Consider the following 14,721-nt stretch of genomic DNA (forward strand, 5'->3'; position numbering starts at 1 on the left):
TTGGTACATGTGTAGTTAGTAATGGGGGTCTACGCGTTTATTGCGATACTATATATTTTCTCCTTTGTATGATTTTTTGCCATTTCACCCACTCCTGCATTTTCTCAACATGCATATTTGGCGCTGTAAATCTCTTCTCCTTTGAAAGTGCCTGAATGACAGAGCTGAAAGTTGTATGTTTCTCTGAAGATGGCATCATATTTTGCGCATTTCGATTTTATGCCTAAGTTCCAGTTCTCAGTGAGCAAAACATATTGAACATCAACGTTAACGTTGACAGTAACTTTTGTTTAGTATCTTTGAGGACATGTTAAACTGTCGACTACATATCCAGGCGACAGACAATGTCGTGGAACTATTTCTTCATGTTTGCTTTTGTCTTAAAGTGCATCCTAAATTTATGCTAATCTTGTACATAATAATATATCTTCAAAGACGACCATCATGTTATTCGAACTATATGTGGCGGGATTTGATATTACACAGTTACAGGGGGGCACGGGTGGCCCAGTCGTCTAAGGCGCCGCGATTCTCTGTGCAGTGTTGCGTCCCTTGGGCACGCCAGAAACTTATGATTGTGGGTTTGAATCCCGGTTTGCCCCGATTATGTTTCTAGGTTTGTCAGCACCATACCCGTGCTCGTGGGTTTCACCGAAGTGGTAAACATCTGAGACCTGCATCACTTCGGGCTTTCTTCCCATATTACGCCAGAGACCATATACCGATCGGTATATGGTCTCTGATTAAGCTGACACACCGCGACATAACTGGAATACTGTTAAAAGCGGCGTTAAACCCAGCTCACTCACTCACTCACTACACAGTTACACGAAGAATTAATCAGTACTTTGAGCCGTTTGAACCCGATTCCAACAAATAGCATCAATAGTAATAGTCCACTCATATAGCGCATGACCCAAATGTATGCTCGAAGCGCACAAGAAAGGTTTCAGCTTAGTCAACGGAAGCGAGCATGAAAAGCCGCGTTTTTGATCAGTGCTGAGAGATCTGGGCCCACTTGCACAAAGCGATCTTAGTGCTACGACTATTGTAAGCCTATGTTAAAGTATGGGAGTTACGATCATCTTAGCACTAAGATCGCTTTGTGCAAGTGGGCCCTGGAAAGATGGAGAAACTCTGAGTTCGAGTTGGAGACTGTTCCACTCAGCTGCAGAACTAAGATCGCTTTGTGCAAGTGGGCCCTGGAAAGTTGGAGAAACTCTGAGTTCGAGTTGGAGACTGTTCCACTCAGCTGCAGCACTAAGATCGCTTTGTGCAAGTGGGCCCTGGAAAGTTGGAGAAACTCTGATTTCGAGTTGAAGACTGTTCCACTCAGCTGCAGCACTAAGATCGCTTTGTGCAAGTGGGCCCTGGAAAGTTGGAGAAACTCTGATTTCGAGTTGAAGACTGTTCCACTCAGCTGCAGCACTAAGATCGCTTTGTGCAAGTGGGCCCTGGAAAGTTGGAGAAACTCTGAGTTCGAGTTGGAGACTGTTCCACTCAGCTGCAGCGGCAAATGATTGGCGGTATAACAAACTTCTCCTGGTATAATGAAGCAAGGATTACGTGTTCGTGCGATATCCGCTCTACCGTGAACCATTTGTGGTGGTGCCTCACTTTTGTCAGCGAGAGGGAAGTTGGCAGACTCCAATACCTGTTGTGTTACTTGATACTCGTTAACCTTGACGTGGCTGTAAATAATCGCCTCTTGACTATATTCCTACATCACGAGCCCCGTGGGGATTCCGGGGAGAGGCGGCCCCAAGTAGGCCATGCTTGTCATTATCTAGAGCCGCCGATAGAGTATAAGTATCGTGTTGTCAGGTTTTGTGAGCCAGTGGGTGGATACTGGTTGAACAGTGTTTCAGATATTTCGCGGCGTGTTATTAAACTACTTTTCATGCTTCAGAGGGATATTTTAAAACTTAAGGAGCCGTTATGATGTGTTTTCAGAATGAAAGGGGTCATAATTCGGAGGAGAAAGAATCAGCATTTATTGACGAGTGAGTGAGTGAGTGAGTGAGTGAGTGGGTCGGTGGGTGGGTGGGTGAGTGAGTGAGTGAGTGAATGAGCGAGCGAGTCTGAACAGTATTACAGTTATATCACAGCGATTCAACGTGAAAGTCTAAAGTGGTGCACATCTTAAACGCTAATCACGAGAACAGGTTCCTGAGAGGCCCAAGGGACGCAACTCCACACAGCGAATTTCTGCAATAGTGCTATCTGTGGAGTTATCTTTGACCTTTCTCTGATTCATAACTATATTACCTGGTGTACCCGACACTGTTTTGAGTAATAAGCATCTACGAAAACGCCCGAAAAGATTTATCATGTCAAACAAATATTTCATAGGTGCCTGTACAAAAGTAAAATATGTTGCTCAATGATGATTCTCGTGTATACAGGTTTAATATCGCCAAAGGTTTAATATCGCCAAAGGACACGCTGACTTTATATAAACTTACAATTAATATACACCTGATATTCAGGCTAAGAATGAATTAGCATTCGATTGATATATGCAATTTTAATCAGTTACACTAATGCTCGGAGATATTTTCTAGTAATCTGTAATTTGAAATGCACACCTGTCATTTGTTCAAATGAAATAAAACCCATTTGACTTATATAGGACATACTTTATTGACAATTACATTCTGATATACATTTTTCAAACAATATCACAGAGGGGTTTTTTTAACTGTGGAACTGTGACATTTCTTCCCATAAAATGTCAGGAAAGGGTCAGAGCCTATTTGGTGGTCATGATCGTATTTCTGTCATATAGAAACAAAATGTAATGATACTCTTTGGTATCATCAACGGTGTGATAAACGTCTACAACTTGTGACATACAAATTACCTGCACACATATAACTGGAGGCCCAACTTACTCATCAAAACTTCAACAGCAAGAGTTCGATCCTGTAAAAGCTTTTCAGTCTTCATGTAACACATTAGTCCTAAATCGGTTTTGACATGTGGAAGATAGGTGCCCCTGATTACACCATTATGTCGTTAAAACAAGCGGCGTTCGACATAAACTGTCAGACTGGACATGGGCCCTGGCAGGCGATACATCTTCTCCCATATCCCAGGGTTGCAGGACATGCGAGTCCATTGTTATAGGAATGCTACTACGAAAACAAAATCAAGAACGAAGCATGACCACAGGAGTAATGCAGAGCGCATGTTCCCTGGCCTTCCTTCATCTTACACAGGTCAAATGTGCACGCACGGTGTATAAAACGCGATAAATAAAAGGGTCAGAGCCTATTTGGTTGTCATGATCGTATTTCTGTCATATAGAAAGAAAATGTAATGAAGAAGGATTCCGTAGCAAAGTGGAAGAGCCAAAGTTATACAGCTTGTATTACAAATCGTCGTAAGTGTCACTGATAGAATCGTCTCTGGGACACGGGCGCCAACACAGATCCCTCCTGTTCCACTTTTCTGTCTTGTAATGTTGTACGGTCTAGATATAATAGGTTGCTATAACTCAAAAAGTTATCTCATTCTTATTTCACACTGTACATTTATGAGACCGTCCGGACCGACGCTGGAGGACAGGGCACTAGACGAAGCACTAGACCGGACATTAGACGGACCATAGACGGGACATTAGACGGGCCATTGACGGGACACTAGACGGGGCTATAGACCGGCACTAGACGGGGCATTAGACGGGACATTAGACAGGGCATTAAACAGGACATTAAACGGGACACTAGACGGGGCACTTAACGGGGCCATAGACGGGGCACTAAACGGGACGGGACATTAGTCAGAGCCATAGCTGGGACATTAGACGGGACACTAGACGGGACATTAGACGGAATACTAGACGGGACATTAGACGGGCCATAGACGGGGCACTAGACGGGACATTAGACGGGGCAATAGACGGGGCATCAGACGGGGCGCTAGACGGGCACTAGACGGGGCAATAGACGGGGCATCAGACGGGGCATTCGACGGGACATTAGACGGGGCGATAGACGGGGCATTAGACGGGCACTAGACGGGGCATTAGAAGGTACTTTAGACGGGACATTAGACGGGGCACATAACGACGGAGTCGAGAAGTAAGTGAGTGAGTATGGTTTTACGCCGCTTTTAGCAATATTCCAGCAATATCACGGCGGGGGACACCAGAAATGGGCTTCACACAGTGTACTAATGTAGGGAATCGAACCCGTGTCTTCGGTGTGACGCGCGCCCGCTTTAACCACTAGGCTACTCCCGGCCCCGGAGTCAAGTAATCATAATCATTTCCGTTAAGACGTTGAAGTCGACCCAAATTAATTCAGTCTAATTAAAATCAGATCTTTCACTCAGATACATTACCTCTCTGCGTCGAGAACTGATGACATCCCCTTAGGTGGTACCGTGTCGGGTAAAGAGATCTGATATTAATAATATTACAAATAAATGAATGTTTTGCGAGATAATTTTATGAAGATTTTGTACTGCCGACGTCTGCAGAAAGGGAATTCCATCGTGACGTATGTCTTCAACGTGTTACTTTCGATATTCCAGCTTATAGTATGACTCGATGACTATCTTTAAATCTAATGTTACCTTACCATTATGATCCTTGGTGTGTTACCCTCCCATTATGATCCTAGGTGTGTTACCCTCCAATTATGATCTCTGGTGTGTTACCCTCCCATTATGATCCTTGGTGTGTTAACCTCCAATTATGATCCCTGGTGTGTTACCCACCCATCATGATCCTTGTTGTATTACCCTCCCATTATGATCATTGGTGTGTTACCCTGCCATTATGATCCTTTGTGTGTTACCCTCCCATTATGATCCTTTGTGTGTTACCCTCCCAATATGATCCTTGGTGTGTTACCTTCCCATTATGATCCTTGGTGTGTTACCCTCAAATCATGATCCTTGGTGTGTTAACCTCCCATTATGATCCTTGGTGTGTTACCCTCCCATTATGACCCTTGGTGTGTTACCCTCCCATTATGATCCTAGGTGTGTTACCCTGCCAATATGATCCTTGGTGTGTTACTCTCCCATTATGATCCTTTGTGTGTTACCCTCCCATTATGATCCTTGGTGTGTTACCCTCCAGTTATGATCTTTGGTGTGTTACCCTCCCATTATGAACCTTGGTGTGTTACCCTCCCATTATGATCCTTGGTGTGTTACCCTGCCGTTATGATCCTTGGTGTGTTACTCTCCCATTATGATCCTTGGTGTGTTACCCTGCCATTATGATCCTTGGTGTGTTACTCTCCCATTATGATCCCTGGTGTGTTACCCTCCCATTATGATCCTTGGTGTGTTACTCTCCCATTATGATCCTTGGTGTGCTAACCTCCAATTATGAACCTTGGTGTGTTACCCTCCCATTATGATCCTCCGTGTGTTACCTTCCCACTATCATCCTTGGTATGTATTCCCTACCAAAAACTCTTTGGTATCATCAACGGTGTGATAAACATCTACAACTTGTGACTTTCTCCAACATAAAAATGACCTGCACACATATAACTGGAGGCCCAACTTACTCATCAAAACTTCAACAGCAAGAGTTCGATCCTGTAAAAGCTTTTCAGTCTTCATGTAACACATTAGTCCTAAATCGGTTTTGACATGTGGAAGATAGGTGCCCCTGATTACACCATTATGTCGTTAAAACAAGCGGCGTTCGACATAAACTGTCAGACTGGAGATGGGCCCTGGCAGGCGATACATCTTCTCCCATATCCCAGGGTTGCAGGACATGTGAGTCCATTGTTATAGGAATGCTACAACAACGAAAACAAAATCAAGAACGAAGCATGACCACAGGAGTAATGCAGAGCGCATGTTCCCTGACCTTCCTTCATCTTACACAGGTCAAATGCGCACGCACGGTGTATAAAACGCGAGAAATAAAAAAGGTAAATGTCGCATGCTCGCTTTTTCATGTTTTTTTTTATGGCCTGATTTGATAAATCTAAGTTCTCGTGAGATTTCTGAGAGATTTCGGGATTCTACCTCAAATTGCAAGGGGTTTTATTCCCTCAGACTGGTACAGCTTAAAGTATGTTCCACTTGTGACATGATGTCTTCAGTTGATATGGATGTTTTTACTTTGGCTTTGGCCTTTTGCATATTTTTAGAGAATTGTTTTTTATCTATTTACAAAAAATACGAAAAGGTTTTCTCTCACAACTTTCTCAAAGTCCTTCGCGAGTTCCGATTGTATGTACTATATAATTCTAGTATATGAAGCTGATGGGTGTTCTTAAATGTTACGGGACCGAACGAGTGTTGACGAATGACACACTCAATTCAGGCTGGTGTGAACCAAGGAAGAGCATTATAAGCTTCCATGTACAGTGCATGATAGGCAGCACATTACCATAATTAATGGTTGGAAATTTAATGACACAAAACTTCAAAGGCTAGCCATGCATTACACCTGGTGATTTAAAAGTGGCGCTTTGGGATCACGTTAATTGATATGGAGGTCCGCAAGCAGTGAGTCTGGCCTCCACGCGGGCAAAACTGCGGGGATGCTATTGTAAGGGGGTGACCGTGTTGCTGTATGCGAAACAGGTTAGTTATTGGTTTTATTGAAATCCCAGGCCATAAAGGAACGTTTGTAAATAAGCCTCATTGAAACATACATATTTATAGCGCGCTTTAACTGTGGAAACGTGAGCGTATTGTTGCAGAATCCAGTAATTCAGGTTTTCCACAGGTCAACAGGAGACGGTGTTGATATGTATCTTATTATTGCTGTGGGAAATGTGAATGTTTCTTCGTGAACAACGTTAATGGCTTAGCGAGCCAGACTAGCTGAGCTAGCAATAATAGCATCCTGTTGCCACAAATCTGTATATTACCTGACGGGCAAAAGACTATCATATAAAATAAAAGTATGTACAAGGTTAGAAAAAAATATTTCTAAAAGGGATTCCTTGAGTATTAGGGAACCTTCAATGGACCAATGAGTGAACAAACAAACAAACAAACAAACAAACAAGCAAACAAACAAACAGCAGAACCCAAAACAAATAGAAAATACAAAAATAACCAAAGATTCGTTGTTTTTTAATATAGATGCTATTCAGAACTGTGCTGTCTTTGGGGGTATTTAGAAGTTTGAAGAACATGAATACATGGTACTTTTATGGATAGCAACGTCTTTGATTCTTTGTCACGAAGTTTCAGAGTTTCGTCTTGCTCCTTCATCAGGTGGATGCTGAATGATATCCATATAAAACTGTTCTGTTCGGATTATATTTGGTTTTACTGAATACTAGTCATAAATCAACACTGCTTCGCGAACACCTGGTGTCATCACTGATTTTCAGTGATCCTTCACATAATTTCCCTTTACGCTCAATGGATCTGTTTCGTCGGATAATCCAGACTGGTTATTCTCCGGCGTTGAAGTTTATACATGTACATTGTATTTGAACAACGTGTGTCGAAGGAAATTCTCAATCCTTTATGTGCGGCTTCCAGCTTAACGGGGTTTGCTACCGGTAGATCAGGACACGCTTACCCTTTTCGCGAACACCTGGTGTCATCACTGATTTTCACTGATCCATTCGCATAGTTGTCATCACTATTTTGCTTTTTAAGGCCGTATAATCTCTTTCGGCAGATAATCGAGACTGATATTCTTTAGCGTTGACGTTTGTTGTACATTGCAGATGGATTAAGGAGTTTCAATGGTACAGCATTATCAAGTGAAATCAATCAAGTAAGTTAAAGCCTACGTTAAAGTTTTTTTGCACAGTGAGTGTTTCTGAAATTGTTTTGTTATAGTATTGGCACAACCACAAACAGTTATATCATTGAATATATCTTTATTCTCTCGGACCTGTTCTGTATTCACTTTGTTTCCCAACACTCTACCGAATATGTTCTGTAAAATATGCCCATTACAGAAAAGAATATTAAGAATCTCACCGAGTGTCTTTTGATATCAAATATAAGAACCCGAGTCGATAACAATTTGACATAATGTTAACAGAATGATTTTGGAGGAGAAACATAACATCAACTTTGTGTCTTTTGATATCAAATATACTAACACTCGTCAATAAAAGTTTAAAACTCCTCGGTTAGCCCCAGAGACGATGATGTTTTCACTTTTTATTTATGAGTGTTGGATAGTTTTACGCTGAGGTTTCCCGAGGATTTTAATTTTTATATTAATGAGTGTGATTATTATATTTCTCATCCAAAATCGTTCTCCAAACTTTCTCAGTTTGAAAACAGTGATAAAGCAGTTTCTTGAGTGTAAACAGTACAGCTATGCGATAAACATTCCTGCACTTATATAGCAACGTCTGTGTGTGTGTGTGTGTGTGTGCTTGTATGTGTGAGTGCGTCTGCGTCTGCGTCTGCGTGTGCGTGTGGCTGCTTCTACCTTCCGCTCTCCGGGCGGACGCTCTATCTCTCGACCATGAAGGTGGTCCGAAAATTCAGGGGCAGAGTGATAAAATATTTCATTTGATTCTGATGTCATGGTAACCAATGACGCCACAATGGCCTTCAAAGCAATTCCATTGCAGCATATCTCCTGGGGGACATCCCTTGATCTCACACAAGCGATATCTCCCGTGGAAGCCAATTTGGGATGATAAATCTGCTGATGATAATAATCTCTAAGTAAGGATATGAAGTATGGATGAACAACTTCTTTATTACAAAAACGGTGTTGGAACCAACACCGAAACGTTGCTCCTAATTGTAATGAAGAAGTTGTTCATCCATACATCCTATCCTTACGTAGTACTCCAACTTCTAAATATCTCTCAAAGAAGTTAAACCTGCACATGTATGCACTGAAACCGGACAGCCCGGACCTCGATAATCCGGACTTCCGGCATTCAGGGCGATTGCTGCTGTGGGCGTCTGTGTACAACTACAGCGATATTACACCGTACCCGGGATAATCCGGACATTTGCTAATCCGGGTGATTTTAGTCTAACCTATTCTCTGGATTGTCGGGTTTTACTTTACAATGTTTGTGTAAGTTTTTCAATTTTTTTCATCTTGAACTATCACCAAGCTTGTACTAGATCGGACCGGTGCCGATTTATAGTGCTAACTCTGAGCTCATGAAAACTCAATAGAAAATACACGTCAAATGCAAGTGAAATATATGTGAAATACACGTCAAATACACGTCAAATACAAGTCCAATACATGTGAAATATAAGTGAATATACGTCAAATACACGTCAAATATAAGTGAATATACGTCAAATTCACTTCAAATACAAATGAAGTATACGTCAAATACACGTGAAATATTTGAATATACGTCAAATACACGTCAAATACAAGTGGAATAACTGTCAAATACACGTCAAATACACGTGATCCATTCATATAATTTTTAGTCATCTATTCATACAGTTTTCACCACTAGTTTGCCTTTTACGCCCAATGGAATCTGTTTCGTCAGATTATCCAGAATGTTATTTTCTGGCGTTATGAACCCATGATACATCAAAATAGAAAGAAATCTATGATGTAATGCAAACAGTACAATACAACAAAACAATAAACACCATTTATAAAACACGTACAAAATGATGATAGGTCCATAAAATATTGGATATATATTAGCACTAGTTTAATGGACAGTAAAGCCATAGCCTACCTTGGTATGGAAGTCTAAACCAATATCCGCACCTCAGCACCAGACATGCGTGTAGGCCATCCACAATCCAACTGACGACATCCTAGGCCGTGAGCCTAACACTCTCTGTGTGGCTCCCAATGGAGGGGCTAGCGTGTCAACAGAACCAATTTGGATGTTTCCATCCAATGGTTGAGGCTGAGTTTCATGTGGTGTGATGGTATTACGAAATACATGTATTATGTTACATTTACTTGGCTATTGATTGTATTTGATTCCTGAACTAAATACGGATTCAAGGGTCATTAAAAAACGTTATCGCAAAAGGTCGTTGATATATATGTATCTGTAGCTCGCTTGGATTCAGAAAAGGTTGTGAAACTTTTGTCAAGTTAACTAAAGTCATTCTAATTAGTCGTGTGATATACAATGTCAGTATACATACTACACATATAGGTATTGAGGAAGTACTGTTTTCTGACTCAAGTGGGGGCACGGGTGGTCCAGACGTCTAGGCGCCGCGATTCGCTGTGCAGAGTTGCGTCCCTTTGGCACGCCAGAAACCTATGATTGTGGGTTCGAATCCCGGTTCGCTCCGATTATGTTTCTAGGTTTGTCAGCACTATACTCGTGCTCGTGGGTTTCACCGAAGTGGTAAACCTCTGAGACCTGCATCACTTCGGGCTTTCCTCCCACATTAAGCTGACCGCCCGTGATATAACTGGAATACTGTTAAAAGCGGCGATAAGCCCAACTCACTCATTCTGACACATGTAGTTCATTACACAAGTTGGATATACTATGTTTTTCTCTTCTATCAATACCTGACACAAATGAGAATACTAATTTCTTCGTAAGTTGTGTGTTGTTTAACGCCGCACTCAGCAATGTTCAAGCTATATGGCAGCGGTATGAATAATGAAGTAAGGGCCAGACAATCCAGTGATTGACATCATGAGCATTGATCTACGCAATTGGGATACGATGACATGCATCAATCAAGTAACGAACCTGACCACCCGATCCCTCTTATGACAAACATAGGCGCCTCTAACGGCAAGCATGGGTTGCTGAAGACCTATTCTACCCGAAAAATTATGACGGTTGTTGAAATGCTAGCCCGGATGTTCACGGACATCCGGTTGACATGATTTGTTTGTTTGTTGTTTAACGCCGCACTCAGCAATATTCCAGCTATATAGCGGCGGTCTGTAAATAATCGAGCCTGGACCAGATAATCCAGTTATTGACATCATGTGCATCGATCCACGCAATTGGGACACAATGACATGCATCAACCAAGTCAGCGAGCCTGACCACCCGATCCCGTTAGTCTCTTACGACAAGCATAGTCGGTTTTTACGGCAAGTATAGATTGCTGAAGACCTATTCTACCCCGGATCTTCACGGGTCGGTTGACATAAGATAATACTTTTACTGGAAGAATCAAACGAAACATTTACAGACAGATGCATGCCATTTCTTGTTTCATGTGATAATCATGCGAACGGAACCAGTTCCTATATGGAGCTGTAAGATGAGGCAGAGATGATCAATGCCATCGCACTTTGAACACTCAATATGTGTAATACACATTTGGCATGAATTGGGTTTATCAACGCCAGTAGCACGGTTGTGTTTAGGATGAACGTCTGTTCATAATCCAGAGTCCATTTCCAGTTTCAGGACCGCCTCCGTGGTCTAGTGGTAGATCGTCCGCCCGCGGAGCGGAAGGTCCGGGGTTCGATCCCCGGCCGCGTCATACCAAAAGATGTTAAAAGATGGTACTTGTTGTTACCTTGTGTGGCGCTCGGTATTAAGGAGCTAAAACAAGGAATGGTCGTCTCGGAGTCAGTATACTGTGTCTGAGTGGGGTATTCATGTTAAACTGCGGCATGGTATCTCCATGGTAACCCTCACTATAAAACGGCATCAGTCCGGACTAGTACAAGCAGCCACACACACACACGTGCATGCACGTCGCTATATAAGTGCAATAATCTTGGACGCGACGTTAAACCCAATTTCACCTCACCTCATCCAGTTTCACTATAGGTGGGAGGTAGAAGTGTCGAGCTGGGATTCAAACTCTTCTTACAGACTGTCAGGGAAGAAAACTCTGTACAGATACACTCTCTCATCTTCAAAGGAATCGTTGTTCCTTGGTGCAGATGCCCTCTACTTTTTAAGTTCATGTATGTGTTTGACAAAGCAGTACATTTCGTACATCACTTGGTAAGTCAAATCTGGATCTCTTAGGAGTTCCCAAGTCCTGCAAACATGCACCAAAAGCCCCGGTTGATAAAACTTTCGATTGTTTATCTTACCAGTTTCTTATGGACCCATTGCTGTTGCTTCAAAATTTGGCAAATAATGAAACACATAGTGACGTCTAGATGATCAACACCAACATGAAAACAATCAGCTGCTATCTTCTTTTCAGCTTTGATTTTGTAACGCATCATTCCTGCTTTGATCCACATACTTCATTTTAAACAGAGGTCCCGGAAGTAATTTACTATTAAGGGTAAATGTTATGTGTGTCTTTGGTAATTATAGAAAAGGCCCATGACCCGCCCGAGGGACAGTGTTCTCTATGCAAACTACGACACATTGGAGTCAAGGGACGATTATTCCACGCGAAAACAATTATTCATTTCTGTAGAACAATTCAAGTTCGGATTGAACAGAATTTGTATGGTATGCACGGAACACAACACAAGGACATGCCATGACACCTATTTTGTTTAACATAATGATCAACTATTTTGTTTAGGTCTTCCTTTGCCGTTGATTGTGCCTGGGCACTGGGTCATATTCCCTTCGTTGTGGAAGCGTCTGAAGTTGTTTGATCAAGGTCACATCATTCAAGACTTTCAAAACGGTTTAAGGTAGTTATGTGGAGGACATTACCAAATATGATACATCAGTGACAAACCTGATGTTGGATGCAATTCCCTATTGACTCCCTATTGACTTGTATCATAATTATGTTCCCGTGTTTTTTCAGTTGAACAATTGACTTGCCTTGCCATGTGTTTGTGACGGGTGTCACAGGTGGAGCAGGATACGCTCACCTTTTCGCGAACACCTGGAATCATCACTGATTTTTCATAAACACCAACCTATGATAAAGTCGGAAACGTAAATCGACTCTGCTTTTGGCAGATATTTCTTATGAATATGGATATGTTTTTTTTTACTTTATTTATCTCTTGATGTCAAAAACAAATCTTACATGAACCTATTTATTGTTTTGATGGGGAGCAAACTGTTTGATCCTTTTTTCCGTCCATTTTGACACTCGCGATCTTAATCATTCTAATAACGTATATTTTATCTGACCCCGTCCACATTTTAAACTTGGAGTATTTTCTCTTACCTTCTGGACGACGATATCTAATTCTTCGTCTTAGAAAAACGATCCCACAAGTGGTCGGTTTTTAAATGGTTGTTAATGCTGCAATACCAATAATTTTATAAATCATGTTTTTTGCTGTTATCAGAGTTGTGTCCGTGCATTATAATGTTTCTCAATATGTGTTTTAATGTGTGTATCTTGACAACACTATTCTTGTTTATTATTTACTTATGCACTTTCATTGTCAATGCGAAGCATTAAGATCATGGTCAGTCACTCTGTATTTATCTACAGATAAATACAGACCATGATCTTAATGCTTCGCAAATCAGGAGACATCCAACTCGCCTCTATCGTGTCGCATTTCACATATAAAAGCAATACCTTTTAGAATAACATGTTGATACGGAAGTATTGCAACAGCTCCTTCAAATCCACCCTATTCTTCTTATGCCCTTATTGCACGATGTATTTGGCGATCGTATTATTTTGTTGTCAACAAGTCTATCAGCACTGATTAAGTATATTCGTGAAAGATCTGACCGATAATAAATACAATGCAAGTGCTACAGTCGCCTTATTATTAATCAAAAGATTAAACTGGACATGCAAGGGAGGGAACTCCCAATTCGTCGTTACTTTGTGAGAAAATGGAAAAGGCAGTCAAAGAACTTTCCACTTCCCTAAACAACGAACAATTTGGTACATCCCCATCTTTCCCACTCAGACCCAAGCGTTGTCTGTTTTTTCTTACAATTTTTCAAGAATCAGCACCTTCAGCTGTATTGGAGTGACAGGAACAGCCTTTTTCTTTACATCAAACAATGTGTTTAGATTTATTTAAAGTGCACCGCTCAAAAGAAAACAACAACATAGGGATATCTTTCATATTTTGTCATAATTATTTTCCACTGAGCAAAGATCGAAGAATTCCGTACAGCCTTAAGCTGTGCAGCCTTGCAAAAATGCTTATAACATTTATGTATGCATTTTTTGCTGGTATAAAACTCTAACCTATTCAGTTGATTTGACACATTTGGAATACGAAAACATAAAAAGACAAGACCAAAAAATCATGTAGTTTTTCATGTCAAAGTGTCATTGAACTCGAACTAAAAATCGATCGCCCCGTAACTATGAGTGAAAATGGCCATTCCATTCCGACGTGAAATAGATATACTGCTAACAATAATCCAACCAAATACTTTTTCTTTCTCTCATTTTTTACATTTATTGTCAGCTGGAGGCTGAAAAAAGGTGTGAATAAGGAAAAACCCATATTGTCTGGATCCTAAATGAAAGACCCAAGTGGGCAGCATGGGATGGAGGTCTAGATAGGTACACTATTTCAACTGTTCTCTTGATAAGAATGAGAATATTTTAAATATTTTCTTTCTCAATTTAGGGCGGTCGGGTAGCATAGTGGTTAAAGCGTTCGCTCGTCACGCCGAAGACCCGGGTTCGGTTCGCGATATGGGTACAATGTGTGAAGCCCATTTCTGGTGTCTCCCGCCGTGATATTGCTGGAATACTGCTTAAAGCGGCGTAAAATCAAACTCACTCACTCACTCGCTCAATTAAGTGGGATTGTTGTTGATAAGTATCATATCCAGAATTGGAACAAGAATATATCATCCACTATATATTGCGTTTGATAATTTCTTATCAGGAAAAAACATCAATTTAATTTTCTTGCTTTTTGTTAATATGTCGGATTCAGTTGTCCTGAAAACCCTTTCAATA

At 41.2% G+C, this 14,721-nt stretch overlaps 1 protein-coding gene across 1 annotated transcript in view; it reads right to left on the reverse strand.

Moving 5' to 3' along the window:
- The window catches only part of LOC124134030 (FMRFamide receptor-like), a 93,029-nt gene extending 83,325 nt beyond the window's left edge, over positions 1-9,704 (reverse strand). The window contains exon 1 of the mRNA XM_046498650.2: positions 9,639-9,704. The gene's annotated coding sequence lies outside the window, so the exon portion shown is untranslated. The remainder of the gene's footprint in view (positions 1-9,638) is intronic.
- Positions 9,705-14,721: the final 5,017 nt, after the last annotated feature.

Source organism: Haliotis rufescens, unplaced genomic scaffold (genome assembly GCF_023055435.1).
Source record: "Haliotis rufescens isolate VD_foot unplaced genomic scaffold, xgHalRufe1.0.p SCAF_17, whole genome shotgun sequence".
Taxonomy (NCBI): domain Eukaryota; kingdom Metazoa; phylum Mollusca; class Gastropoda; order Lepetellida; family Haliotidae; genus Haliotis; species Haliotis rufescens.